Source organism: Siphateles boraxobius, unplaced genomic scaffold (genome assembly GCF_051911475.1).
Source record: "Siphateles boraxobius isolate OS27281-9 unplaced genomic scaffold, OSU_SipBor_1 39, whole genome shotgun sequence".
Lineage (NCBI taxonomy): Eukaryota > Metazoa > Chordata > Actinopteri > Cypriniformes > Leuciscidae > Siphateles > Siphateles boraxobius.
Window position 1 is genome coordinate 3,417,463 of NW_027509019.1, and position 22,928 is coordinate 3,440,390.

The 22,928-nt window shown below is 42.0% G+C and overlaps 10 non-coding genes across 10 annotated transcripts; all 10 read left to right on the forward strand.

The window, feature by feature from the left end:
* The first annotated feature begins 11,329 nt into the window (after nucleotides 1–11,329).
* On the forward strand, nucleotides 11,330–11,403 carry trnat-cgu (transfer RNA threonine (anticodon CGU)). Its single transcript has one exon. It is a non-coding gene; the product is annotated as a tRNA-Thr (tRNA).
* Nucleotides 11,404–12,376: 973 nt separating this feature from the next.
* trnat-agu (transfer RNA threonine (anticodon AGU)) lies at nucleotides 12,377–12,450 on the forward strand. Its single transcript has one exon. It is a non-coding gene; the product is annotated as a tRNA-Thr (tRNA).
* Nucleotides 12,451–15,461: 3,011 nt separating this feature from the next.
* Nucleotides 15,462–15,535, forward strand: trnat-ugu (transfer RNA threonine (anticodon UGU)). Its single transcript has one exon. It is a non-coding gene; the product is annotated as a tRNA-Thr (tRNA).
* A 562-nt stretch (nucleotides 15,536–16,097) lies between these two features.
* trnat-agu (transfer RNA threonine (anticodon AGU)) lies at nucleotides 16,098–16,171 on the forward strand. The gene has a single exon. It is a non-coding gene; the product is annotated as a tRNA-Thr (tRNA).
* Nucleotides 16,172–16,886: 715 nt separating this feature from the next.
* Nucleotides 16,887–16,960, forward strand: trnat-agu (transfer RNA threonine (anticodon AGU)). The gene has a single exon. It is a non-coding gene; the product is annotated as a tRNA-Thr (tRNA).
* An 828-nt stretch (nucleotides 16,961–17,788) lies between these two features.
* trnat-ugu (transfer RNA threonine (anticodon UGU)) lies at nucleotides 17,789–17,862 on the forward strand. Its single transcript has one exon. It is a non-coding gene; the product is annotated as a tRNA-Thr (tRNA).
* Nucleotides 17,863–18,001: 139 nt separating this feature from the next.
* On the forward strand, nucleotides 18,002–18,090 carry trnar-ucu (transfer RNA arginine (anticodon UCU)). The gene is given in 2 exon segments: nucleotides 18,002–18,038; nucleotides 18,055–18,090. It is a non-coding gene; the product is annotated as a tRNA-Arg (tRNA).
* Nucleotides 18,091–18,628: 538 nt separating this feature from the next.
* trnat-agu (transfer RNA threonine (anticodon AGU)) lies at nucleotides 18,629–18,702 on the forward strand. Its single transcript has one exon. It is a non-coding gene; the product is annotated as a tRNA-Thr (tRNA).
* Nucleotides 18,703–19,469: 767 nt separating this feature from the next.
* trnat-agu (transfer RNA threonine (anticodon AGU)) lies at nucleotides 19,470–19,543 on the forward strand. Its single transcript has one exon. It is a non-coding gene; the product is annotated as a tRNA-Thr (tRNA).
* A 740-nt stretch (nucleotides 19,544–20,283) lies between these two features.
* On the forward strand, nucleotides 20,284–20,357 carry trnat-ugu (transfer RNA threonine (anticodon UGU)). Its single transcript has one exon. It is a non-coding gene; the product is annotated as a tRNA-Thr (tRNA).
* Nucleotides 20,358–22,928: the final 2,571 nt, after the last annotated feature.

A 22,928-nucleotide genomic window follows, 5' to 3' on the forward strand; every position in this document is an offset into this window, starting at 1 on the left:
CCTGCTGAAGGGGTACTGGCAGGTGCCATTAACCCCTCGTGCATCTGATATCTCTGCGTTTGTTACCCCAGACCACTTCATGCAGTACACGGTTATGGCCTTCGGGATGAGAAATGCGCCTGCCACGTTCCAGCGTATAATGCATATAGTATTAGGGACTGTCCCAAACTGTAATGTCTACCTAGATGACGTGGTAGTGTACGCAGACGACTGGATTAGTCACATGTCGATTTTGGCTGAGGTGTTCCAGAGGTTAGCGGCAGCGTCACTGACACTGAACTTAGCTAAGTGCGAGTTTGGAAAGGCCACTGTGACGTACTTGGGTAAGCAGGTAGGCCATGGCCAGGTCTGTCCTGTTGACGCCAAGGTTACGGCTGTGTTAGCCTATCCAGCCCCCACGACCAGACGTGAGCTTCGTCGTTTCCTTGGTATGGCTGGATATTACAGGTGTTTTTGCAAAAACTTCTCAGTAGTCGTCGCCCCCCTAACTAGTTTGTGTAGTCCCACTATCCCGTTTGTGTGGACGGACGAGTGTCAACATGCTTTTGAAGCTGTGAAATCTCTCCTCTGTTGTACCCCTGTCCTGGCCGCGCCAAACCTCTCTCGCCCCTTTAAGCTCGAGGTTGACGCGAGTGCCACGGGTGCTGGGGCTGTGCTGGTGCAGGATGGAGAAGGAGATGTGTGTCATCCGGTTAGCTATTTCTCTGTCAAGTTTAAAAAACATCAACTGAACTACTCCACCATAGAGAAAGAGACCCTAGCATTGCTGCTTGCTTTGCAGCATTTTGATGTCTATGTTGGTTATAACCCCTTTCCAGTTGTTGTATTCACAGATCATAACCCTCTGGTTTTCCTGTCCCAAATGTATAACCACAATCAACGCCTGATGAGGTGGGCTCTGTTGGTGCAGGGTTACAACTTGGAGATCCGTCATAAGAAGGGAGCTGACAACGTGATAGCCGACGCATTGTCTGGTGGGTGAGAGGTTTCTCTATTCATCCGCTGGCGGGGGGAATGTTAGGTGGGAGTGTTTGGTTTGTTTTGCCTCAGGTGGTAGTGAATTGTAACTTTTAACTTAGTCAAACCCTTAGTTGGATTTTATGGGGGGGAGTGTTACGGTCATTAGGCCCTGTGTGTGTGTCTGCCCAGGTGTACTGCTGCTTCTTTGTCCTCTGCAGGTCCTGTGTGCACACCTGTCTCCAGTTGGCAATTAGCTAGTGTGCACACCTGTCTCCAGTTGGTAATCAGCAGGAGCTGGTATAAAGAGCAGAGAACGGGCAGACTGTGGGTGAAGAGTGTGGAGAGCAGACGGCTTACCAGAGCTGGGTGACACTGTAGTGGCGTTCGTGGAGTCCCTACAGTAGAACGTATCTAGTCTGAACCTCGTGTTGGGGTTTACTCTCTCAGTGGAGGGAGGGTGATAAATTATCTGGTATTTGTATCTGGACTTTCCTTTTTTTTGTGATTTACCTTTTTGTTCTCTTGTGAGCTACCTTTTAAGTTGTTGGTGTATGATCTCTTCTGTTACCTTAACTGGGCGCTTCCTCTTTGTTTTGGGAAGTTATTTTCTGTTGTACCTTTTTGAGACTACCTTGGTTAACTAATATTGTAAATAAACGCCAGACTTGCTGATAACCCTGTCTCATTTGTTCCTTCAACCTGAAATGTAATTATTATTGTCACAACCTCCTCCTTCCCTAGACTTTCCACTGGAGGTTCGTAACAATTTGCTTTGGATACCTCGCCTCTCCATGCAACCCTGAAGGACCTACCTGTGAGATAGGACTCAAACCAGTGGAGGGAAGTTCCTTTGATGCCCAGTGATGAGAGGGTGGACAGAAGGATCTGATGATTCACAGTGTCGAAGGCAGCAGAAAGATCCAGCAGAATGAGAACTGAAGATTTGGAAGCAGCTTTTGCGATCCGCAGGGCTTCTGTGACCGACAGTAGTGCAGTCTCGGTTGAATGGCCTTTCTTGAAGCCAGATTGGTTGACATCTAGCTGGTTGGTCAGAGACAGGAAGGATGACACTTGGTTGAAAGCAACTCGTTCAAGTGTTTTCGCAATGAATGGTAGGAGAGAGACAGGTCTGTAATTCTCTAAAAGTGATATGTCTAATGTTGTTTTTTTTAAGCAGTGGAGTTACCCGAGCCTGCTGGAATGCTGTAGGGAAAATGCCAGTGTGGAGGGATGAGTTGATGATGTGTGTGAGTGCTGGTAGAAGTGTGGGAGAGATGGCTTGTAGAAGGTGTGAGGGGATGGGGTCTAGAGGGCAGGTGGTAGGATGACTGGAGAGGAGAAGTTTAGATACTTCTTCCTCGGTTAGCGGAGAGAAGGTAAAGAGAAGGTTTCTGGTAGTGGGAGAGGATGGTTTGGGTTCCTGTGTGTGTGTGGAATTGAGAACTGACTGCTGATAGAGGTTGTTTTGTTGGTGAAGAAGTTAGCAAAGTCATCAGCAGTTAAAGAGGATGTGGGTGATGGTGGAGGTGGACAGAGGAGAGTGATAAATGTTTTGAAAAGTGTTCGTGTGTTAGAGGCGCTGTTGATCTTGCTGTGGAAATATGAAAATTTTGCAACATGAACATGAGCAGAAAAGGAAGAGAGCAGAGATTGATACATACTCAGGTCAGACGTGTCTTTTGATTTGCGTCATTTCCTCTCCATTGCCCTGAGTTTGGTCCGGTGTTCACGAAGAACCTCAGATATCCAGGGGTTAGAGGGAGTAGCGCGTGCTGGCCTGGAGGAGAGAGGGCAGATATTGTCTAAAGAAGAAGTTAAAGTGTAGCATAAAGTATCTGCTGCGGTATTCACATCTAGAGATGAGAATCGTGAGGGTGAGGGAAGTGAAGATGACTCAGCAGAGGAAAGATGGGAAGGATAAAGTGAGCGCAGGTTACGTCTGAAAGTAACTGGTAAGGGAGTTGGTGGAGCATGGGTACTGAGTTGTAGATTGAAAGTAATGAGGAAATGATCTGAAACATGGAGAGGTTTCACCAAAATGTTGTCTGTGATGCAGTTGCGTGTGTAAACCAGGTCCAGTTGGTTTCCTGACTTGTGAGTACCTGTGGTGATGAGCCGCTTGAGATCGAATGAGGCTAGAAGAGAGATGAAGACTGTTGCATACGCCTTTTCTAGATGAATGTTAAAATCACCAAAGACTACGAGTGGGGTGCCATCCTCAGGGAAAGAGGACAGCAGCACATCCAGCTCCTCAACAAAGCTTCCCAGTTGACCTCGGGGGCGATAAATAACTACAATATTGATCCTAATGGGAGTTGTAAGTGTAATTGCATGATATTCAAACTAGCTCTTATTGCATAGAGAAGAGAGAGTTGAGTATATCCAGTTGTTATAAATGAGAAGACCAGTACCCCCACCCCTCCCAGACTGGCGAGGGGTGTGGGAGAAAGAGAAGTTGTTAGAGAGAGCAGCAGGGGTTGCTGAGTCTTCTGGACGGATCCAGGTCTCAGTCAAGCCCAATATATTAAGAGTAGAATGAGATGCAAAGGCTGGAATGAAGTCAGAATTATTGACTGCTGACTGACAATTCCATAACCCATAGAAAGAGAGAGAGGTGTGTGTGTGGATAAGAGATTGGGACGCAGATTAGCAGTATCGCGCTGCCTTCTGTGCGTGATGAGTGCACGTTGTCGAGAGACAACAGGAATGTATTGAAAGCACATGGTGTGAAAGGGAAAAAAAGATAGAAGTGGGAAAGGAAAAGGAGAGAAGACGATACTTAAGTGCCTTGCCGGAGTCCTTGCTCGGTGGAGACGCACAGGTAGAGTCAATGGTCTTTACCCGAGTCGGTCTTTACACAAGGAGGCTGAACGTTTCCGCTGGCACTTCCGCGACAGCACGCACACTACATAGATATAATGCGTACTAACGTCTGAGTGAGGACAGCTGTTTCTGCCCAGCAATTAACACAGCAAACACAAATTACCCGAATAATGGAAGAAATCGAAACTAGCTGTTGGACAGCGCTCACTTAAGTGCTATAAAATTTAAACTGCAATACTATTCAGAGCGGCTGTTATATAAAGTGGGAACGCGTCTAATTAAAATACAAATTTGTGAGAAGGCAAAAAAAGAAAATAACCAGAGAATCGAAAACAACCTTACCTTGTGGTAGATACTACACTGAAACAACAGGAGAACTGGATATTCAGAAAAACGACTTGCGCGCTCTTGTCTTGTTCACGGACTGACCGCTTGTCCCGGCCTTGTTCCGTATAAATTCGACTTCATATCTGTTTTACAGTTGCTGTTTCTGCCCAGCAATTAACACAGCAAACGCTACCTACTGGACTAATGGGAGAAATCGAAACTAGCTGTTGGACAGCGCTCACTTAAGTGCTATAAATTTTTAACTGCAATACTATTCAGAGCGGCTGTTATATAAAGTGGGAACGCGTCTAATTAAAATACAAATTTGTGAGAAGGCAAAAAAAGAAAATAACCAGAGAATCGAAAACAACCTTACCTTGTGGTAGATACTACACTGAAACAACAGGAGAACTGGATTTTCAGAAAAACGACTTGCGCGCTCTTGTCTTGTTCACGGACTGACCGCTTGTCCTGACAGAATTATTTCATCAACTATTTCAATAGTTGACAGAACTATTTCAAAGAGCAAATGAAGGTTTTAAAAAGGTTGTTGTTTTTTGGGTCCCACCAGAGTCACGAATGGTGCCCCTTTGCACAGACGTCTTTGCCAGACTGACATTTGCTTAAACCTGGGGTTTTCCAACTTTTTCAGAAGCCTACGCAGCACATTTTTCTTCTTTTCCTTATTGGGCACACCCAAGTCGGATCGTCGAGTACGTTACTTATCAATCAATTATTTGATTCACCTGTATTAAATGAGAGAGATAATAAAAAATATATATGTGGTGCTGTTACGCCCTTACTTGGGAGCAACAATGAAGGAGGAAGAAACGTTTACGGCGGTTACAATACTCTCTCTATTTACACATTCTTTGTGACAAAAACTGTCTCTCAAGTTCTCTCAAGGTTTCGCAATACGCCGCAACGCCGATCAACATCTCGGTCCTGGCCAGGGATCGATGTGACAGAATGGAACGCTCTCTGAGGACGCCAAACAGGAAGCTTTTATTGACAGGCACACCTGTGCACCGGTGCACCCAATCCACCTGATTACCCCCTCAGCTCCGCAGCGCACCTGTAGGAGGAGCAAAACACACCCAGACACGGCAAAACCACAATACAAAGTATACAGCCGTGACACTTCCCCCCTTAAAAAAAAGGAAACTAATAAGTTTCCGCCAACAATAATCATTCATAACCGCATTAACAAATATAATTTAAGTATAGGCCTATACATACCCAATAACAACAACATTCCTCCCCCCACCCCCCCACCCCCGTGAATAAAGTAATAAATAGAAAAACAATCCTGTTAACTCTTCATCCAAGGCACAACCTAAGAAATGTTCTACAAGGGTGCCCTAGACAGTGCATCGGCCACTATATTTTCTGAGCCCTTCAAATGCCTAACATCTAAATGAAAGGGCTGAAGGAAAAGGCACCAACTCATCAACCGTTGATTTGGATTTTTAAGAGAATGTAAAAATGTAAGCGGATTATGATCACTATAAACTATTACCGCTGCACTGTTCCCACCTACATACACTTCGAAATGTTGGAGTGCTAAAATTAACGCAAGGGCCTCCTTTTCAATTGTGGAGTAGTTCCTTTGATGACTATTGAACTTCCGCGAGAAAAAACATACCGGCCGCTCAATACCCGCATCATCCTCTTGAATCAACACCGCCCCTGCTCCCTCTTTACTGGCATCAACCTGAATTTTAAAAGTTCTCTCCAGCTGAGGTGCCATTAGGACAGGTGTCGTAGTTAACAACGATTTTACTGCCTCAAAGGCATTCTGACAAGACTCAGACCAAACAAACAAAGCTTTGTCTTTCAATAGGTTCGTTAAAGGAGCAACAACCGTAGAAAAATTCCTACAAAAACAGCGGTAGAATCCCACCAGACCTAGAAAGCTCATTAACTCCTTTTTAGTGTTCGGAACAGGATATTCATCTATTGCTCTCACCTTCTCCCTCACTGGACGCACCTGTTCTTGCCCCACTATCTTACCGAGATACGTAACGGTCGCTCCTGCAAATTCGCACTTAGCAAGATTCAGTGTAAGATTTGCTTGAGAAAGACAGACTAAAAGTAACCGTAACCGTTTAAGATGTTCTGACCATGTATCACTTACCACGATCGTATCATCCAAATAAACAGTCACGCCTTTCAGTCCCGCTATTACTCTATTCATCATTCTTTGAAACGTCGCCGGTGCGTTTCGAAGACCGAAGCTCATAACCCGGTAAGAAAATAATCTGTTAGGTGTTATAAACGAGGAAATATCGCGAGCGCGTTCTGTCAGCGGAATCTGCCAATAGCCTTTAAGTAAATCTAATTTTGTCACAAATTTCGCGGCACCGACCTGATCGACACAGTCCTCCATTCTCGGCACAGGAAAGGAGTCTGGTCTTGTAACAGAATTCAGTTTCCTGTAATCTGTGCAAAGACGGAAAGTACCATCAGATTTTTTTACCAACAAACACGGCGAAGACCAGCTGGAAAATGAAAGCTTGGCTAATCCATTATCCAGCAAATACTGGACTTCCTTTTCCAAAACCTCTCGTTTATTCAGCGGAACCCTGTAAAAACGCTGACGGACAGGAGCAGCCTCGCCCACCTCTATATCATGCTCTAACTGTGTAGTTTGGGTTGGAACATCCGAAAACAGCTCCGGAAACTCAGAAAGCAAACGAATCAATTCATGACTTTGCGTCTCGTCTAAATGTTTAAGATTAGAAGACAGATTTTTCAACGTTTCAGAATTCTTTAGACGACCCAGTAACACGCCGTCATCAGGAGACTCTAATTCGTCCACAGACATACTCATCATGTCCTGTGGTATGCCTGACTGAGGGGAGCTGTCCACTAGCAACACAGGCGCCACTGGCACTGAGACTGGTCGGTTTCGCTGATAATAAGGCTTAAGGAGACTTACATGACAGACTTGGGATTTCTTTCTTCGGTCTGGTGTAAGAATCGTGTAATTATCCATGGCCCCGCAATGTATTATCTCATACGGCCCAGTATATTTGGCCTGAAACGGGGAAACTATTACAGGCAGAAGCGCGATGACTTGATCTCCTACACTAAACTTTCGATGTTCAGTGTAACGGTCAAACAACTTTTTCATTTTCCCCTGAGTTCTACTCAAACTTTTCCCAGCTAACTCCCCAGCCAATGAAAGCCGACGACGAAAACCCAGCATGTTCTCCGAAAAACGTATCGGTGGTTCTGACTCAATCCATTGATCACGTAAAACAGCTAATAGTCCACGTACTTTATGTGCAAAAACCAGCTCGTTAGGGCTAAATCCAATGCTCTGCTGGGTGACTTCCCTGGCTGCTAACATCAACCACGGAAGACCCTCTTCCCAGTCCCGCTGCATTTCCAGACAGTAGGCTCTCAATAGTGATTTTAACGTGGAATGAAAACGTTCGAGTGCCCCTTGACTCTGGGCGTGATACGCTGTTGACAAATTGTGTTTAATATCCAGCTCGAACAACACCTCCGCAAACATTTTCGAAGTAAAATTACTTCCTTGGTCCGATTGAATAATTTTCGGCAACCCAAAAATAGACACGAACTGAGTGAGCGCCTTCACAATAGCTTTTGTATTTATCGAGCACAATGGGTACGCAGCTGGATAACGCGTAACTTGACACATCACGGTCAACAGGTACTCACTTCCAGCTTTCGAACGAGGAAGAGGACTGACGCAATCAACAATAATGTGTTCAAACGGTTGACATACAACCGGAATTGGACGCAGAGGAGCCGGTTTTAACGACTGGTTCGGTTTGCCGGTAAGTTGGCACGTATGACAGGTCTTAATAAAACTGGCAACGTCCTTTTTAACACGAGGCCAGTAAAAGTAACGCAGAATTCTGTCATAAGTTTTCTGAACACCCGCATGACCGGCGAGCTGATCGTGAGCCATTTTCAACACTAACGAACGAAACTTTACTGGTATCACGACTTGAATGACAGAATCTCCCATACCATCAATAGCATGCGGGGACCACTTCCTCAGTAGAACATTCTGTTCAATAAAATAGCCTTGCCCTCTGTCACGAATTTCAGTACTGTCAACAACCTGTTCAAATTGAGATTTTAATGTCTCATCATTCTGCTGTTCTGTAGACAACTCTTCCCGAGAAACCACAATAGGATAATCACTCAAAACGAAACAGGCTTCAGCGTCACTGATTTTACCTTCAACCCTTGGTTGTGCACAAGAACGAGTCACTGCACACACGACGAACACTTCCGGATACTGTCGCGCACTGATATCCGGACCACCAGTACAGGACGGTGCCTCAGTCACAACCAGAGAGGGCGATTGATTAACCCAAACGCGTCCGCCGGCTAAGTTATTTCCGAGAATCAGTGAAACGCCATCAACAGGTAGAATAGGGCGTATACCTAGAGCCACTACCCCATGCACTAAATCACAGGTTAAATCAACTTTATGCAGGGGTACGGATAATGTATTAAGCCCAATGCCACGAATCAAAAGCGAGCTACCAGTGTGCGACTAAGTTGAAAAGGGCAACACCGACTCCAAAATAAACGACTCAGATGACCCCGTGTCCCGGAGAATTTTTACTGCTACTTTCTCAACACCATCTGGAAGCGACACAAAGCCATTAGAAATAAATGGTTCAAATAACTGCTGGTGATTCTCTACACTCTTGGGTGCTACCACTGGTATTCCTTCCAAAGTACCGGCCTGATTTAATACAGAAACTGAAGTAGCTAGGACAGCAGGCTTCGCGGAATGGGCGTGTCTGACAAATTTTGACTTAAGCACTGGACAATTTGACTTCCAATGTCCTTTACCCAGACAGTAGTTACAGCTATCAACGTCACTTGAATTTTTTTTCTTAAAAAGCGCCTGGCTGTACCCACAGGGACAATGGAAAAATTTCCCGTGTATGAACCTGATGTTGATTGAATTCATTAACACGGGGCTTATGAATAAGTTCCCAGTCATCAACCAGCAGTGCAGCTTCTGACGCGGTTTTAACCTGACGCTCCGCAACATAAGTGGCTATCATCTCGGGAAGTGTATTTCTGTATTGTTCAAATAAAATCAACTCTTTCAGCTTATCAACTGCTGTACTATCTGCCGCTGTACACCACCGATCAAACTGCACAGTCAACTCTCTTACGAACTCAACATTTGTTTCATTCACCTTTCGTTGCTCATTAATTTTTAACACCGCCGCTTTAATGGCTTCATAATTCTGGTTGTCAGCATCAGACAGCGTGGAATAGGCTTGTTGGGCTTTACCTGTTAAAACGCATTGAAGTAACATAGCGCGTTCAACATCACTCAATTTATATGCTACTGCGACTCGCTCAAATAGGAGAAAAAAAATCTCCAACTCAGCCTCATTAAACGGTGGTACTGATCGTAAATTATGAGCGACACTCAGTTTCGTCGACTCCGTATCAAAACCTCCCACTGGCTTACCTTCTTCGTGTAACTCTAATCGACGCCTTTCAATCTGTAAACGCTGCTGCTCTACCTGTTGCCGGCTCTCCTCCAACTCTAACTCCAAACGTACCTTGTCACACTCCAAGCGACGCTTCTCACACTCAGTATCATGTTGTATCATCAACAACTCTTTCTGTTGCTCAAATGAAAGTGTGTTTAAAGCAGGCAACGGAAGAGCAGTTGGAAGAGGCATACCTACGGCAGGCAACGCAGTTGAATCAGGCCATTTCGATCTTTTCCTCAAGATTCCAAGGTCACACAGCGCAGTCTCAACGATTAACTTAATTCCGTCTTTTGACCTTTTTTGATTATATGTTAGCTCGATTTTATAATGCGCAGCTAGCTCTATCAATTGCTCTTTGGTCATTTCCTCTAACAATTCCTCAGACGGAGTCTGAGAAAATGTTTCAATCACATCAGTAGCCATAATTACCAATAATCACGCTTACAAAACAAACGCTCAATAAATCTCAAAGTTTTTTTTTTTTTTTTTTTTACTTGACAAATCAGGGTTTATTTAAAGAAACTAAACCATCCCATTAAACTAAATCAACCCTAGTCTTCAGTTGGCCCAAGACCGGGTATTTACGCACTAAATCCCGCAAGTTTGGGAAGACGACCAATTGCCGAGTCGCCCCCCAAACCTCGGATGTGCTCCCGAGACAACTGCTCTAAGCCCCGAGCCAACCAAAAATAACAAACTAAAATAAAAAAACTACGTGCCCAAAGACACGCACTAAACCTACCCGGAAGGTTTGTTCTTCAAATACCCCCAACAAATTATGTTCTAGAACCTAACTAATTAATGGAGCGTTCCAATTTTTCAATTCACAAATAGTCGGATAATATACAAATATTCAAACATCAATTCAAAATTATCCTACCTTTTACCCTCCTTCAAAGACAACGTTTTTTTTTTTTCATTTTTTATGATTCGCACGAATCCAAACACAAATTTAGTTCGACGAGCCCCCAATTGTTACTCCCTTACCTGGGAGCAACAATGAAGGAGGAAGAAACGTTTACGGCGGTTACAATACTCTCTTTATTTACACATTCTTCGTGACAAAAACTGTCTCTCAAGTTCTCTCAAGCTTTCGCAATACGCCGTAACGGCGATCAACATCTCGGTCCTGGCCAGGGATCGATGTGACAGAATGGAACGCTCTCTGAGGACGCCAAACAGGAAGCTTTTATTGACAGGCACACCTGTGCACCGGTGCACCCAATCCACCTGATTACCCCCTCAGCTCCGCAGCGCAGCTGTAGGAGGAGCAAAACACACCCAGACACGGCAAAAACCACAATACAAAGTATACAGCCGTGACAGGTGCATATGCGCTTCAAGAATGGTTTCCAAGCCCCTGGCTTAGGCCTGAAATCTGCTACCACCTGTTGATAAGGTCAAGCCTATGGATATTTGTACAAACAAAGTCTTTACATATATGAAGAATAATACATGGATATCTTTCTGGATTTTGCCCTTTCATATCAGAAGGCGGCTCAGGAAACATTTAAGGCATGATTATCGAGAGTGTAGAGCCAAAATTAAATGAGTTCAGACATTCCCTTGAGGCGTGAAAGGCCCTCGTGTTTTGGAAACAATCCTCTTACCTCTAAGGGACCTCTTTCATGACGTGATCATCTGTTTTCCTGATGTGCTTCCTCTTTTAGATTTGTTTTACCGACAACTTTCACAACAATTTTGTAACTGGTGCTGTGGCTTAGCTGGTCAAAGCGCCTGTCTCGTAAACAGGAGATCCTGGGTTCAAATCCCAGCAGTGCCTTTGGCACAGGATATGGGAGTGCTTAACCTTTTCACATATGAAAGTCTTTGCATGACGAACTGTGTTTACCTGCACAAAACTGGAAAAACTAAGAAGTGCTGCGCATGCAATACTTCCCTGAAGTGTGACATTTTATGGTACAATGGATAGAACTTTGGACTTCTAGGATGCGAATGGAGAAATTCCCTGGTTGTGGTTTTGAGTCCCACCAGAATAGTCAGTGGCCTCTTTTGCTCTGATGTCTCTGTGAGTCAGACATATGTTTAAAACTGGGGTCCATAAACTCCTTCAGAAGCCTACCCTTCACATTCTGCTCATCTCCCTTATTGGACACACCCACGTCAGATCATAGAGTACTCTACTAAGTAGCTCAATTAACCCTTTTGAAATAAGGAAGATAACGAAAATGTATAGCGTCTGGGAGGTTTCGAGAATGCATACCCTCTTTTGCTCAGATGTCTTTGTGTTGGACAAGCATATGCTTAAAACTTGAATCCACAAACTACTTCAGAAGCATACCCTTCACGTTCTGCTTATTTCCCTTATTGGACACACCAAACTCAGATCACAGAGTACTCTACTAATTAACTTAAGTCACCTATTTAAATAAGAATAGGTTGAAATCCACTGGCCTAGGCCAAAATCTGCAAAAACCTATTGTTGGCCACCTACCTAGAAAAAAAAGAAGAAAAAAAAAACACCTATTCCATTTCTCCAAGCTGAAACAGCATTTAGATGTATCGTAACTGGAGGTTCCCGAAACATTTGAGACACGAGTACTGAGAGTTTTGATCCAGAAATAAATGGCTTGAGATATTCCCTTGTCCCTCAACAGAAGCCTGCACACCTTTCAGGTTTTGGAAATAATCCTGTAACTTCAAAGGGACCTATTCATGATGTAATCAGCTATTCTCCTGACATGCCACCTCTTTTAGACTTCGTATACAAAAGCATCGAACCAGTGACAGCAACTGGCGCTGTGGCTTAGTTGGTCAAAGCGCCTGTCTAGTAAACAGGAGATCCTGGATTCGAATCCCAGCAGTGCCTATGCCACAGGATGTGGGCACCGCTCACTTAATCTTTTACATATGTAAATCTTTGCATGCTGTCAATACTCTTGCAGAGGAGGTTATGGGCAAGAAAATCATCCCTTATGTTGGGCCAAGAAAGTACACTGGTAGATAACTATTTGTTGTTTTTGGTCACATTTTTTTTAAGTGTACACATACCATTTAACCTCTGAATATAATATAATATCCTGGTATATTATCTAATTTTCAATGTTTTAATATTTTAAAGGTGAGCTTATTGGAGTGGAATACCTTTACCAGCAAACTGGTAAAGTTCTGCAGGACTACAAGTTGGCCATTGAAGAGTCCGAGACCACTGAGGTTGGTATAGAAGTGGATGAAAGTTATGCTGAACTTGAGGAGTTTCAGGACATCACTGTCCCCACCTTTGACACAGAACGGACACCTGTTGCCTCTTCACAAGCATCAGTGTCTGCAGCATCATCTCCAACCCCTCCTGTCACCAGCTCCATTTCATCATTGTCTGTGGTTCCTCCATCACCAGTGACATCTCCTGTCACCAGCTCCACTTCATCATTGTCTGTGGTTCCTCCATCACCAGTGACATCTCCTGTCACCAGCTCCATTTCATCATTGTCTGTGATGATCAGTCAAGCGGTTCCTTACTCCACTCAGCAATATAGAAAGAGAAAACAGAAGAGGGAGAGCGCTGGAACAGTGACAAGAAAGTATGTTAGGAAGACAGACGTCATTCTTTGCAGAAAGTGCAATAAGGAGAGAAAGCCACCAACACATCTTCAGTACTTATGCAACTGGTACTGCGAAGAGTCTGAGACTAAATCATATGATGAATGGAGGGCTGTGCTGATGGAACGAGGTTATAGGAAAAAAAAGCCAGGAAATGACAACCCTCCAATTTCTTAAAATTGCTCTTTCAGCATTTTATTTTTATTTATTTATTTGATTAATGTTTGATTATAGAGCAATTCTCCAACAATGACAGCTGTCTTTAAAATGTATAACAACTATGTGTGTGATGCCTTTTGAATCATTTTTAAACATGGTTGGTGTGTGTTTGTGTGTGTGTGTGTGTGTGTGTGTGTGTGTGTGTGTGTGTGTGTGTGTGTGTGTGTGTGTGTGTGTGTGTGTGTGTGTGTGTGTGTGGGTGTGGGTGTGGGTGTGGGTGTGGGTGTGGGTGTGTGTTGCGCGCATGCATCTGTGAGTAGGATGGGGATAATGGGTGTTGTGTTTGTACCTTTATTTGTGTTTTATTCATTTTACTTTTCTTACACTTTATTTGATTACATTTGTTTACAGTTTTTAGAATAGGAGTGAAAGACAGGTATACTGTATCAGGTAATTTGATTCTTATTGGAGTTAAGTAAAATACTTGGCCCAGGGAAAGAAACTACAGTATCCAGAGATTGGTGGTCCATTGTTTTAATGGTCCTGTTAGTAGCTGTCGTCAGGGCAACAGGTGGTTGCCTGGATGAGAACAGTTTATTTTAGTTATTTTGTTACGTTAACTTATGCCTTAAGTTATTTATGTACCTGATTATCATTAATATCATTATTACTATTATTATTAATAATAATATATATTTTTAATAATAATAATAATAGATGAGAAGCATTTTTTTTTGTTTATTTATGTTTAGCTATGCCTTAAGTTATTTATGTACCGGAATGTGATTATATTAAAAAAAATGTAATGGGTTTGGATGTTTCTGTGTTTTTTCTTATTCATCTACTTCCTCTTTTCATTATTATTATTGTTGTTTACTGTATTATTTACTACAACAACTACACTAAAATTATATACACATTTTAATTTCTGGGCAACAGGTGGTTGCCTGGATGAGAAGAGTTTATTTTAGTTATTTTATTACGTTAACTTATGCCTTAAGTTATTTATGTACCTGATTATCATTAATATCATTATTACTATTATTATTAATAATAATAATACTAGAAGAGAAGCATTTAAGTTATTTATGTACCTGATTATCATTAATATCATTATTACTATTATTATTATAATAATATATATTTTAAATAATAATAATAATAGATTAGAAGCATTTATTTTAGTTTGTTTATGTTTAGTTATGCCTTAAGTTATTTATGTACCAGATTATTATTACTACTATTATTATTAATATTACCAGTTTTAATAATTGTTGTCATTATAATAAAAAAATATAATGGGTTAGGACGTTTTTGTGTTTTTCTTCTTCATCTTCTTCCTCTTATAATTATAATTATTATTGTTTACTGTATTATTATATACATATGTTAATTTCTACACATGACAGAATTATCTGGACTTAAATGTGTACTTAAATAACGTTTATCCTAATAATTAACATTAGTCATAAAAAGTTTGGACGTGCGGGATTCGAATCTGCGATCTTTGGGTCAATTTCAGGCAACTTCTGCTAGCTTTGATAGACAAATGCACGCAGTCCTTGGCGCAATGGATAGCGCATTGGACTTCTAGATTGTGAATGGAGATATTCAAAGGTTGTGGGTTCGAGTCCCACCAGAGTCGTGCGTACCCTCTTTTGCTCAGATGTCTTTGTGTTGGACAAGCATATGCCTAAAACTTGAATCCACAAACTCCTTCAGAAGCATACCCTTCACGTTCTGCTTATTTCCCTTATTGGACACACCCAACTCAGATCACAGAGTACTCTACTAATTAACTTAAGTCACCTATTTAAATAAGAATAGGTTGAAATCCACTTGCCTGGCCAAAATCTGCAACAACCTATTGTTGGCCACCTACCTAGAAAAAAAGAAGAAAAAAAAACACGCTTTCCATTTCTCCAAGCTGAAACAGCTTTCTTCTTCTTCTTCTTCTATTGAGAGTTTCAGATATTCCCTCTTTCTTCAACAGAGCCCTGAATGCCCCTCGGGTTTTGGAAATAATCCCCTAACCTCTTTCATGATCTAATCAGCTATTTTCCTGACCTGCTACCTCTTTTAGACTTTTTATGCCAACACATTGTAGAAGGTTCAGCAAGTGGCACTATGGCTTAGTTGGTCAAAGCGCCTGTCTTGTAAACAGGAGATCCTGGGTTCGAATCGCAGCAGTGCCTATGCCACAGGATGTTGGCACTGCTCACTTAATCTTTTACATATGTAAATCTTTGCATGCTGAACAGTGTGCATATGCACAAAATGTGGAAATCTAAGAAGTGATGTGCATGCAATAGCGTCTTAAAGTCCCTTATTGGACACACCCAACTCAGATCACAGAGTACTCTACTAATTGACTTAAGTCACCTATTTAAATAAGAATAGGTTGAAATCCACTGGCCTAGGCCAAAATCTGCAACAACCTATTGTTGGCCACCTACCTAGAAAAAAAAGAAGAAAAAAAAAACACGCTTTCCATTTCTCCAAGCTGAAACAGCATTTAGATGTACCGAAACTGAAGGTTCCCGAAACATTTGAGACACGAGTACTGAGAGTTTCGATCCAGAAATAAATGGCTTGAGATATTCCCTTGTCCCTCAACAGAAGCCTGCACACCTTTCAGGTTTTGGAAATAATCCTGTAACTTCAAAGGGACCTATTAATGATGTAATCAGCTATACTCCTGACGTGCTACCTCTTTTAGACTTTGTATACAAAAGCATCAAACAAGTTTCAGTAACTGGCGCTGTGGCTTAGTTGGTCAAAGCGCCTGTCTAGTAAACAGGAGATCCTGGGTTCGAATCCCAGCAGTGCCTAATCTGTGGCTTTTAAGATTAGTCATTCAACCTTCTCTGATGTGAAAGTCTTGGCAGGAAAGACAATCTGGACTTCTCGGTTGCAAATGAAAGTTTTAAAAAGGTTGTCGTTTTTTGGGTCCCACCAGAGTCACGAATGGTGTCCCTTTGCACAGACGTCTTTACCAGACTGACATTTGCTTAAAGCTGGGGTTTTCCAACTTTTTCAGAAGCCTACGCATTTTTCTTCTTTTCCTTATTGAGCACACCCATGTCAGATCGTCGAGTACGTTACTTATTAATCAATTATTTGATTCACATGTATTAAATGAGAGAGATAATAAAAAAATATATATATGTGGTGCAGATGCGCTTCAAGAATGGTTTGCAAGCTCCTGGCTTAGGCCTGAAATCTGCTACTACCTATTGATATGGTCAAGCCTATGGATATTTGTACAAACAAAGTCCTTACATATATGAAGAATAATACATGGATATCTTTCTGGATTTTGCCCTTTCATATCAGAAGAAGGCTCAGGAAACATTGTAGGCATGACTATCGAGAGTGTAGAGCCAAAATTAAATGAGTTCAGACATTCCCTTGAGGCGTGAAAGGCCCTCGTGTTTTGGAAACAATCCTCTTACCTCTAAGGGACCTCTTTCATGACGTGATCAGCTGTTTTCCTGATGTGGTACCTCTTTTAGACTTGTTTTACCAACCAATTTCATTGTATCTGGCGCTGTGGCTTAGCTGGTCAAAGCGCCTGTCTAGTAAACAGGAGATCCTGGGTTCAAATCCCAGCAGTGCCTTTGGCACAGGATATGGGAGTGCTTAACCTTTTCACATATGAAAGTCTTTGCATGACGAACTGTGTTTACCTGCACAAAACTGGAAAAACTAAGAAGTGCTGCGCATGCAATACTTCCCTGAAGTGTGTCATTTTATGGTACAATGGATAGAACTTTGGACTTCTAGGATGCGAATGGAGAAATTCCCTGGTTGTGAGTCCCACCAGAATAGTCAGTGGCCTCTTTTGCTCTGATGTCTCTGTGAGTCAGACATATGTTTAAAACTGGGGTCCACAAACTACTTCAGAAGCCTACCCTTCACATTCTGCTCATCTCCCTTATTGGACACACCCACGTCAGATCATAGAGTACTCTACTAAGTAGCTTAATTAACCCTTTTGAAATAAGGAAAATAACGAAAATGTATAGCGTCTGGGAGGTTTCGAGAATGGTTTGAAAACCACTGGCTTAGGCCAGAATCTGCTACTTCCTATTATTGAGATCCAGCGTCTTGATGTATTCAAAACAGTCTTTACAAATATGAATATATAATTCATGAAAATCTTTCTGGATTTTGTCTTTGAGATCAGCTGAAAGCATAGCAGAGATTGCTTTCCATTTCTCCCAGCTGAGACAGAATTTAGATGTATTGTAACTGGAGGTTCCAAAAACATTTCAGACACAAGTATTGAGAGTTTCAGATATTCCCTCTTTCTTCAACAGAGCCCTGAATGCCCCTCGGGTTTTGGAAATAATCCCCTAACCTCTTTCATGATGTAATCAGCTATTTTCCTGAACTGCTACCTCTTTTAGACTTTTTATGCCCACATTGTAGAAGGTTCAGCAAGTGGCGCTGTGGCTTAGTAGGTCAAAGCGCCTGTCTTGTAAACAGGAGATCCTGGGTTTGAATCCCAGCAGTGCCTATGCCACAGGATGTGGGCACCGCTCACTTAATCTTTTACATATGTAAATCTTTGCATGCTGAACAGTGTGCATCTGCACAAAATGTGGAAATCTAAGAAGTGATGTGCATGCAATAGCGTCTTAAAGCTTGTCTTTTGTGGCTCTGTGGCGCAATGGATAGCGCATTGGACTTCTAGATTGTGAATGGAGATATTCAAAGGTTGTGGGTTCGACTCCCACCAGAGTCGTGCATACCCTCTTTTGCTCAGATGTCTTTGTGTTGGACAAGCATATGCTTAAAACTTGAATCCACAAACTACTTCAGAAGCATACCCTTCACGTTCTGCTTATTTCCCTTATTGGACACACCCAACTCAGATCACAGAGTACTCTACTAATTAACTTAAGTCACCAATTTAAATAAGAATAGGTTGAAATCCACTGGCCTAGGCCAAAATCTGCAACAACATATTGTTGGCCACCTACCTAGAAAAAGAAGAAGAAAAAAAAACACGCTTTCCATATCTCCAAGCTGAAACAGCATTTAGATGTATCGCAACTGGAGGTTCCCGAAACATTTGAGACACGAGTACTGAGAGTTTCGATCCAGAAATAAATGGCTTGAGATATTCCCTTGTCCCTCAACAGAAGCCTGCACACCTTTCAGGTTATGGAAATAATCCTGTAACTTCAAAGGGACCTATTCATGATGTAATCAGCTATTCTCCTGACATGCTACCTCTTTTAGACTTTGTATACAAAAGCATCGAACCAGTGACAGTAACTGGCGCTGTGTCTTAGTTGGTCAAAGCGCCTGTCTAGTAAACAGGAGATCCTGGATTCGAATCCCAGCAGTGCCTATAGCACAGGATGTGGGCACTGCTCACTTAATTTTTTACATATGTAAATCTTTGTATGCTGAACAGTGTGCATCTGCACAAAATGTGGAAATCTAAGAAGTGATGTGCATGTAATAGCATCTTAAAGCTTGTCTTTTTGTGGCTCTGTGGCAAAATGGATTGCGCATTGGACTTCTAGATTGTGAATGGAGATATACAAAGGTTGTGGGTTCGACTCCCACCAGAGTCGTGCATACCCTCTTTTGCTCAGATGTCTTTGTGTTGGACAAGCATATGCCTAAAACTTGAATCCACAAACTACTTCAGAAGCATACCCTTCACGCTCTGCTTATTTCCCTTATTGGACACACCCAACTCAGATCACAGAGTACTCTACTAATTAACTTAAGTCACCTATTTAAATAAGAATAGGTTGAAATCCACTGGCCTAGGCCAAAATCTGCAACAATCTATTGTTGGCCACCTACCTAGAAAAAAAAGAAGAAAAAAAAACACGCTTTCCATTTCTCCAAGCTGAAACAGCATTTAGATTTACCGTAACTGGAGGTTCCCGAAACATTTGAGACACGAGTACTGAGAGTTTCGATCCAGAAATAAATGGCTTGAGATATTCCCTTGTCCCTCAACAGAAGCCTGCACACCTTTCAGGTTTTGGAAATAATCCTGTAACTTCAAAGGGACCTATTCATGATGTAATCAGCTATTCTCCTGACGTGCTACCTCTTTTAGACTTTGTATACAAAAGCAGCAAACAAGTGACAGTAACTGGCGCTGTGGCTTAGTTGGTCAAAGCGCCTGTCTAGTAAACAGGAGATCCTGGGTTCGAATCCCAGCAGTGCCAAATCTGTGGCTTTTAAGATTAGTCATTCAACCTTCTCTGATGTGAAAATCTTGGCAGGAAAGACAATCTGGACTTCTCTGTTGCAAATGAAGGTTTTAAAAAGGTTGTCGTTTTTTGGGTCCCACCAGAGTCAAGAATGGCGTCCCTTTGCACAGACGTCTTTACCAGACTGACATTTGCTTAAAGCTAGGGTTTTCCAACTTTTTCAGAAGCCTACGCAGCACATTTTTCTTCTTTTCCTTATTGAGCACACCCAAGTCAGATCGTCGAGTACGTTACTTATCAATCAATTATTTGATTCACCTGTATTAAATGAGAGAGATAATAAAATATATATATATATATATATATATATATATATATGTGGTGCAGATGCGCTTCAAGAATGGTTTGCAAGCTCCTGGCTTAGGCCTGAAATCTGCTACTGCTTATTGATATGGTCAAGCCTATGGATATTTGTACAAACAAAGTCTTTACATATATGAAGAATAATACATGGATATCTTTCTGGATTTGCCCTTTCATATCAGAAGAAGGCTCAGGAAACATTTTAGGCATGACTATAGAGAGTGTAGAGCCAAAATTAAATGAGTTCAGACATTCCCTTGAGGCGTGAAAGGCCCTCGTGTTTTGGAAACAATCCTCTTACCTCTAAGGGACCTCGTTCATGACGTGATCAGCTGTTTTCCTGATGTGCTACCTCTTTTAGACTTGTTTTACCAACAAATTTCTCCGTATCTGGCGCTTTGGCTTAGCTGGTCAAAGCGCCTGTCTTGTATACAGGAGATCCTGGGTTCAAATCCCAGCATTGCCTTTGGCACAGGATATGGGAGTGCTTAATCTTTTCACATATGAAAGTCTTTGCATGACGAACTGTGTTTACCTGCACATAACTGGAAAAACTAAGAAGTGCTGCGCATGCAACACTTCCCTGAAGTGTGTCATTTTATGGTACAATGGATAGAACTTTGGACTTTTAGGATGCGAATGGAGAAATTCCCTGGTTGTGAGTCCCACTAGAATAGTCAGTGGCCTCTTTTGCTCTGATGTCTCTGTGAGTCAGACATATATTTAAAACTGGGGTCCAAAAAACTACTTCAGAAGCCTACCCTTCACATTCTGCTCATCTCCCTTATTGGACACACCCACGTCAGATCATTGAGTACTCTACTAAGTAGCTCAATTAACCCTTTTGAAATAAGGAAGACAACGAAAATGTATAGCGTCTGGGAGGTTTCGAGAATGGTTTGAAAACCACTGGCTTAGGCCAGAATCTGCTACTTCCTATTGTTGAGATCCAGCCTCTGGATGTATTCAAAACACTCTTTACAAATATGAATATATAATTCATGAAAATCTTTCTGGATTTTGTCTTTCAGATCAGCTGAAAGCATAGCAGAGATTGCTTTCCATTTCTCCCAGCTGAGACAGAATTTAGATGTATTGTAACTGGAGGTCCCAAAAACATTTCAGACACAAGTATTGAGAGTTTCAGATATTCCCTCTTTCTTCAACAGAGCCCTGAATGATCCTCGGTTTTTGGAAATAATCCCCTAACCTCTTTCATGATGTAATCAGCTATTTTCCTGACCTGCTACCTCTTTTACACTTTTACACTCATCTCCTGTCACCAGCTCCACTTCATCATTGTCTGTGGTTCCTCCATCACCAGTGACATCTCCTGTCACCAGCTCCATTTCATCATTGTCTGTGGTTCCTCCATCACCAGTGACATCTCCTGTCACCAGCTCCATTTCATCATTGTCTGTGGTTCCTCCATCACCAGTGACATCTGTCACCTGCTCCATTTCATCATTGTCTGTGGTCCCTCCGTCTCCTGTCACCAGCCCACTGCACAGTCATTCAAAGCCAGGACTCTTTCCTGGAGCACATAGCTGTGAGTTTACCGAAGTATCTGTATAGAGTTATTGTCACAACAATTACCACCACCTCTATGTATATATGTCTTATTGAAAGGCAAAAATACAAATTTAAACTGAATGTTTGCCTTTTTCATGTAGTTCCAGTGGACCAATTATCAGCTGAAACTGGTCTTCTGACATCTGAAGAGCACTTATCATGATGTAAGGGCCCAGTGTACATTTACGTCTGTAAATAAAATCTTAGTTATGTTTGCTGTGCTTTCATGTGAATATTTGTATTCATTGCTGCTATCAAAAGTTCCTAAATTATCTTTTATTTTAGGATTCTGTTGGACCTGATAATATTGGGGGGTATGGAGCCGTGCAGGACTTGGCAGAGTTCTTGGTTAGCCTCAGAGACCACCGTCTAGCCTTGACTGGAGAAGAGTGTGTCAAGATCATCACCCTATGGCAGGCATTGGGGGAGTATGACAAGAGGAAAACCATTTACCCACGACGTCACCAAACCTCCCTAAAACAGGGACGATTCAAAGCATCTAAGAAGATTGTGGCACCAGGTGTGGAGAGCACCAAAAGGTATGTTAAATTTAGCAAACACAGGTTCTTGATTGCCTTAAATTTTGTATAAAACAAACCACAAAACATAACTATGCACAGATATTAAAAATGTATAGTCCTGCACAGTGGCCTGACTGCAACCGAGTGGTGGAGGCCATCTTCACAAGGCTTTGTGCCCTCTACCCAAACGTGGTGCGGTGTGATGGAATGAGGGTGTCCCGCTTCACAATGGTGGTGCGTGCTTACAAGCACATCCGAGAGTGCATCCTCAACAATGCTAAGGTGATGAGCGAGAGCACCATCCAGCTCCCAGAAGTTAACACTGCAACAGTCACACAATGGTGAGTAAATTAGCATTGTTCCAGCTAAGCATAAATTGAAGTGCCACACAAAGCGTTCAAGTCTTTTATGTGGTTGTCTTACAGTTTTTTTCAATCGCCAACAAGCGCTTACCCATACTTCAGATACTTTTTCGAAACTCTTAACACAGACTCACACCAACAAAACACAATTGGCCAAATGGATGATTTTCTTCTCAAAAACACATTTTGTTAAATATATACTAACTCTTCATTTCAAAATAGAACACATCTTTCTCTACACACTAAATTTCCCAAAACACTGGAAATCTGACTCAAAATGAAATTATTCTGTCAAAGAATAACACTTCCTTTCACTTCACAAGGTACATGCAGTCAATCAAAGTACACCAGGTTTCAAAATAATGGCTATTGTTGACATTACAAAAACTACATAGACTTGTATGTGTCAGTTTTACAGGTATTTGCATGCAAAAAATGCAATCCCCCGTTTTTACACTAAATTTATTGGTTGGGACTTTTATTTCCACATGTACCGTACTGTTCACATTCAAAAGCATTCCAGTAAAAAGCAAATCAGTTTTTTTCACCTCTCTCTGCACCTGCACCTCTCACTGCATCACT